Raw genomic sequence first — 6,800 nt, 5'->3', positions numbered from 1 at the left:
TGTGTGTTCACTGGGTTGGTATATATATTGCGATTCAACTTCCCCCGCAGGGGGCGTAATAAGCACTTTCAAGTCACACACGCGCCTTCAGGTCGCCTTGGCCCATTTATAAATGTAATATCTTTTATTGTTCATGCAGATTTTATACATGATAAGATATTGATATTACTTAATATCTGTATAAATTCGATGAAAGTTTTAATGTAATTTTGACACACATGATGGACTTTTATATGCACATTTTTCATAGTCACAAAGGTTGGTCGAACTTTATCCGATTATAAAAAAAAAACACCCAAAACACACCAAACAAACAACCCCCCCAAAAAAAAAAAACCACACACACAAAAACAACAACAAAAACAAACAAACGAACAAACAAAACAACGTACTTGTGTTAGATCCTGTCTGTATAAAGGTGATTACAAATAATAGGCCTACACTTCATTCCATGCATACATGGAAAAAGGATGCCAGCTAAATATCACAATAATTGTTCTAACCAAAAACATGAAAAAGAAGAATCTGAAGCGTAAGTTTCCCCATGCATGGTTTGTCAGTATTGCTTTGAAGCTCTTTGAGTCATTGCCCTCTATTCGCCCACAGCCACATAATTTTTTATTATTTGCTGTTAAGGGCTGGGGTATGAACGTTTGGACAGTATTTATTGTGGGATATTAGAGCACATCAGACATATCGAATTGCATTCTGAATACGAAGAATGCCATTCTGATATCAAATAATTTTGATTTTTTGAAATTCGCCTTTTAATACACATTTTATGGCAAATCATTAAAAATTGATGTTTTTGATATTTAACAGTACTTGAAGTAAACTTTATAAATCTGATGATGTATACTTAAAGTGTATGTAGGTGGGATGAAAAGCCGACGATCAATTGAAAAATTTGACCTTTCGTATTGAAGATATGGATTTTTTTTTTCCCAAAACACCAAACAAAAATAAGGTCTTTTTGGGAAAAAATCCATATCTTCAATATGAAAGGTCAAAATTTTCAATTGACCGTCGGCTTTTCCTCCCTACTACACTTTAAGAATATGTCATTAGATTTATATAATTTACTTCGAGGACTGTTATATATCAAAAATTTGAAAAATATCAAATTTTTATAATTTGTCATAAAATTTGTATAATATTGTGATTTCAAAAAATGAAAATTATTTGACATCAGAAAGACATGCTTCGTATTCAGAATGCAATTCGATAGGTCTGAGGTGCTCACATGTCCCACAAAAAATACTGTCGAAACGCAATAACCGCTCATTCTAGATCCCTTAAGGGGCCTCATAACAACCCTTTTCAGGTTAACGTTAGTCCCTGTTGAACATGTTGAAAAGTAAATATCACCTACACCATCTATCATAGCTTATCATGTGTGAGGAAATAACTATATGTTATTTTGTTATTTAAGAACTTTCATATTGATCTCAGAGTAAGATCACTTTTGGGCAATAGTGAAAAATCGGTATTTTGCACATTTTTCATTAAAGAGAAACCTGATGTCACAGTCACTCATATCACTGGTTAAAGATAATCCGCCTTCCTAAATACGTGTAATTACCGGATACCTGAAAAGGTCGCTATGGGCGAGTTTCCCGACAGGAGTCTTAGTAAGCCTTAGTCTTAAGATGGCCTTGAGTTCACACAGCTTGTGGCTAAGAACGTTAAGTCTAGTCCCTTGATTATGCAACCTCCATTGAAAAAAAAAGGAAAACAATGTTAACGCCAGACGAAAAAATTACTAGCTATCTACGGAAGATAGCATTAGGCTAACTGCAGCAAATGACTTGGTACTTGACAGGTTGCTTATCACTACCCGCGGCAGAAGGCTTACCATTTTAAAGCTAGCAATGTAAAACACTATATATTACAAAAACAACCATAAAACAAACAAACACCAAAAACGTAACCCCATAAAGTTGGCAAAATCACTGAGTTACGTCGCTTCATGTGAAAACATGAAACAATTAACATTTATCTCATGATCCTGGTAAAAATCCACAGACCTGAACAAATCTAAATATTGTGTCACTTCAACATAACATCAAAGGATATTAGATAAAACAACAATGAAAAACCAAATTGTGATGTGGATAGAGCTTGAAAAATGGTAGTAATTTTTGTAGAAAAGGTAAAAGGCAAAGAGTTGTCATGGTTATAGTTTAGAGCACATTAACACAATCATTGGCTTGGCTCTGAGTTAAAGCCTTATACGATTATGGTCAAATTTTAATTTGGTTATCTTTGCCAAACAACTGTCTGGAAAGTAAAACAAACCAAAAAACAAAACAAAAAACAACACTCACTTTCCACCTTCTTAGCCGCTTAATTGTGGTGTTCTAGGGGTGGGGGGGGGGGGGGGGGGGTGTATGTGGCTTTAATTCAAACTTGCTCTGTTGTCCTAAAAACACAATGAACTTGGCTGAATCCAGTTAGGGGTAAGTTGGGACATGTGATTACAAATATGCCAAAATACTAGGTTTGAACAAAATTACCAAAGTCATTTTAAAATATCGTACATTAGGCTAATGGCTTTACGAGCATCGAGCAACAGTGACCTAGTGGCTGGAGCAACATCAAAGCAAACAAACAAGCAAACAAAAGCAACCAAATTATTGTTAGACAGGAAGGCAGTTAGACTAACAAACAACAACAAAAACAAATGACCGCTTTTCAAAGCAATTCTCATTTTCTTGGGTCTTAAAGTCTTGAGAAAGACTAAATTCCAAAAATCTTCGACACTGAACTCGAAAGGACTTTGTGTCACTGGGCCTATCCCTTTTCATCCATTTTTATTAAAGGCAACAGACAACATTGGCAAATTTGTCACTAAGATGCTGTCAGGAAAGCAAACCCTCAGAATGAAAAGTATCAAGGATAAACTGAGTAGGAGAAGGTAAAATATAGATGGAAAACTATAATGTAGACTTATACCCGGGGGGGGCTCTTCAATTTGAAATGGATATGGGTGTAGGGCTGGCACTTTCGCACTAAGAGGCATTCGGTGAGAGCAAAATGTCAAAAATATGGGGTCATTGGGTGAGAGCATGATTTTTGGCATTCGGTGAGAGCAAAATGTAAACAATATGGGGTCATTGGGTGAGAACATGACCTTTTTTTAAAATGGCATCTTTGGGTGGTGAGAGCCGAAACAGCGCAACAGAAACCTCGAAAATCGAATTTCTAGTTCTAAATGGCTTCAAAATATTAACATGTAATATATATTTGAAGTCAGTCAACCGTGTTCCATTTACCCCAAGTGGATCTGTTGTGGGGTAAATGGAACACCAAACTAATTAATTAGCTAATTAGCATATTAATTTGCATAATTTAAAATAATTAAAATCTGCTATTTTATTGTTTAAAACATTTATGTTATTGTAGATAACAAACATATTGCCAATATTGTAAGACAACTCTCAGCACAACATTCAAATATTTAGGAATCAATACCCTTAAATTAGTAATGTTCACTGAACCGTAGCACCATTTCATGGTCAGTGACAACATTTGAGATTTTCATCCACTCAAATACCGAGTAAACCCACGCTTGGGGTATGAAACGAAAGCAGAACGTATGGCGTTGGGGTAAATGGAACACTCGGTATGATGTTGCCCAATTTTTTTCTTGATTGAGGGAATTGTATTCTCAACGTTCCATTTACCCCACCGTTCCATTTACCCCAATTTACCCTACTATTTTTGGCCATTGATGAAAATCTCACATGAAAAAATCATATCAACTGAATCTCAAAAACAAAATCACGCCTTGGTATGAAACTAAAATTATTTTGTTTTGCCTTATATTGATTACGGAGAACTTAGTCAACTTACATGGGGAAGCGCATGTAAAACATATATCTTGAAAATAAATTTGCTCCAAAAATAGGCAATGAGAACCAGACTATCGAAGCCGCTGGACCACTGTTTCATAAATACAATATTCTTAATCTTTTCTATACATACAAGTTAGAACTTGGTACATATGTGTATAAATATTCTGTTAAGCAACTATCAGGCTCATTTTGATCATTTCTTTATGAAACGATCCGATATTCATAGTTATCACAAATGAAACAGCAATATGTATATTAGTAGGCATAGCACACTACACACAGTAAAACCTGCCAACCTTGCAATCATGCACAAAAACAGATTTTCACTTGATTCAAGTCAATGTTTCAACAATCATTGTGAGAAAACGAAAGTAGCTATAAACATAATCATTTCAACATTATTTAGCTTGATATGTCCTTGTTATTACCTTTAAATATTATTATTGTAATTACTCCAGAAGTATTTAAAAAAAAATTATTACCGCACCCATGTTTTCATGCACGGCACAAATGGTCACTTCAGTGGCCGTAATTAACCAGCCTTCACAGAGCTCCACTCAGTTTTGCAAAACCCCCTCTTTTAAAATGGACTCTCCTGGTGTGTTACACTCCATATAGAGAGAAACCCTTACCATATATGGTAGCTTGTGACCTGCTCTACATGACCTTATGGTCATCTTTTGGACAACACAAATATTTTTGGAGTTACGATCGTTCAAATGAATTTTGTGAACTTGCCCAGAATTGCTTAATTTTTGACCGTTTTGACTAGATGAAACTATATTATAGAAGTATAAACACCATATTTGTCTGTGATCTACTCATATTTTGTGTACATTGAGTGTAACACTCCAGAAAATGCGCGAGAACTTTCAGTTCAACTTTCACTCAACTGATTGAAGACGCCAAGCCATGCGCCAGTGCATGAACAAATTCTTCATTTGACAGGCTGGTCGGCCGACGAAATAACCCATCTTGTGCATGATCGGACTTATTTTGGTAAGATATTTTGATTGTTTTATGTACTTAAACATATTTATAACACGTGTAATAAATAACATGAGTATCAGAGGCATAATAATGGTAGAATAAATGAGGAAACCAGCACATATTTTAAACATGCATATTTTAGGGAGTATGTAAAGTGAAGAGCACTGCGACCAACAACTTGTTGCATGGAAGAGTATGCTAGCATGTACATGTACGTGTGTATTGTGCGTATGTGGAAGTGCTTTGTTGTGGCTGTTCCACTGATTGCGCTTACTCCAAAGGAAAATAATTGCATAGAAGAGTTCCAGCTAAATACAGGGAAAACTTAAAAAATTCTAGTGCTGTTTTGGCAAAATAACTGGAAGTTTTTAATGTGTATAATTTTAATATTATTATCCAGTTCCAATACATGTAGATAAATATATCATGGCTTAGATTTAATAGGTCTATCACATTTCCTAATTTTTTAAGGGGAAATCTGACAGAAAAATATCATCTTCAGTAAAATAAATTTTATTTGATCAAAAATATTTTGTTCATCACTTTGATTTATTTTTATGGAAAATTTTTTCCAGGGTCAGAAATTCGCAACCAATTGCGAGAATTCTCCCAGTGGAATTTCGCAAGAATCCATGGATTCTCGCCGTATAACTTTGTATGATGAATTGAAATATTTATGAGAATCCATTTAGATTCTTGCAATTTTGTTGATTGAGAATCTTTACGAGAATGAATTCTTGGATTCAAGCCGAATTTCTGAACGTGTTTTCTGTACATTGTATTTTGTAAAGGAAAAATATGTTGTTAATTGAAGACCATGATATACATACGGTATTTATTATTTCTTTTCTTTGTGTCATTTCAGATTACTTGTATTGATGACCCTGCCAAGACCAACCTTTGCACCGATGGAAATTGGAAATTATCTGACAATGAATCCATTATGGAAAGAACTTTAATGAATCCTAATTAATCGGCTTTGCATATGCAAATAATGTAATTGTTTACACATGTATTCAATACAATCCAGAAATGAAAATGTATGAATCCATCAGCTGTCTATACAAATTCAGCATAATCAAGAAATAAAAATGTTGAATTAAATATTATGATTTGAAGATTTGCTGGCCTGTGGACCATGTTGTGTTTTTGCATATTTAATTAGGCAATCAAGGGCTTTCTTTACTTTAAATTATTTGCATTTGCCAAATGTTTAGGAGTTTTAACATCTTGTGAATGTATTGGCATATATTTATTTATGATTGTTGACCAATTCTGTGATGATATGTAATTTCTTTACTGGTTAGTGGCTCAACAAAGTTTTTCGCATATTTAATTAGGTGATCATTTACCATGTTATATTTTCAAACTTAAAAATAAATTATTTCTTTCAAATTGACAACAATATTCATGTTTCATGTGGTGTAAAGTGTTCAGATATATTTAAACATACTATAGATATGTTGTGGATTACATTCATGTTGAAAAAGTGCCGATATATCATACTTAATTTGCATATTTGAAATTTGAATATGTAATTAGCTAATTTGCATATTTAATGAGATAGTTAGCTGAATTGCACATTTTAAGATACATCTTGGCACAAGTAATCATGATACCAAGTTTCATCACTGAACTACTTGTAGAAGTCCAGATATTCAATTTACGCATATTAATTAGCTGTACTTAGTCGCTTTTTTCATGATTTTCTCATTTGCAGTTGTGATTTTTGCATAAATTGGCATATCCGAGAGTGTATTGTACAAAAATGGGATTAGTAATACACCTGATTTTATTAAATATGTATTAACCTATGAAAAGTGTCTTGTCTCTGTGATTTTCAGTCATTGTTTTTGTATAATTTTATTTTTAGGGGTGTTTGAACTTGAGAAAATCTCATTTTTGGCCAAAAATGGCTTTCGGTGGCAGGTTTTCGGTCATTTTTTCCGAACT

The sequence above is a fragment of the Amphiura filiformis genome, chromosome 1 (genome assembly GCF_039555335.1).
Source record: "Amphiura filiformis chromosome 1, Afil_fr2py, whole genome shotgun sequence".
Classification (NCBI taxonomy): Eukaryota; Metazoa; Echinodermata; class Ophiuroidea; order Amphilepidida; family Amphiuridae; genus Amphiura; species Amphiura filiformis.
Note: the sequence above shows the minus strand (reverse complement) of the source record.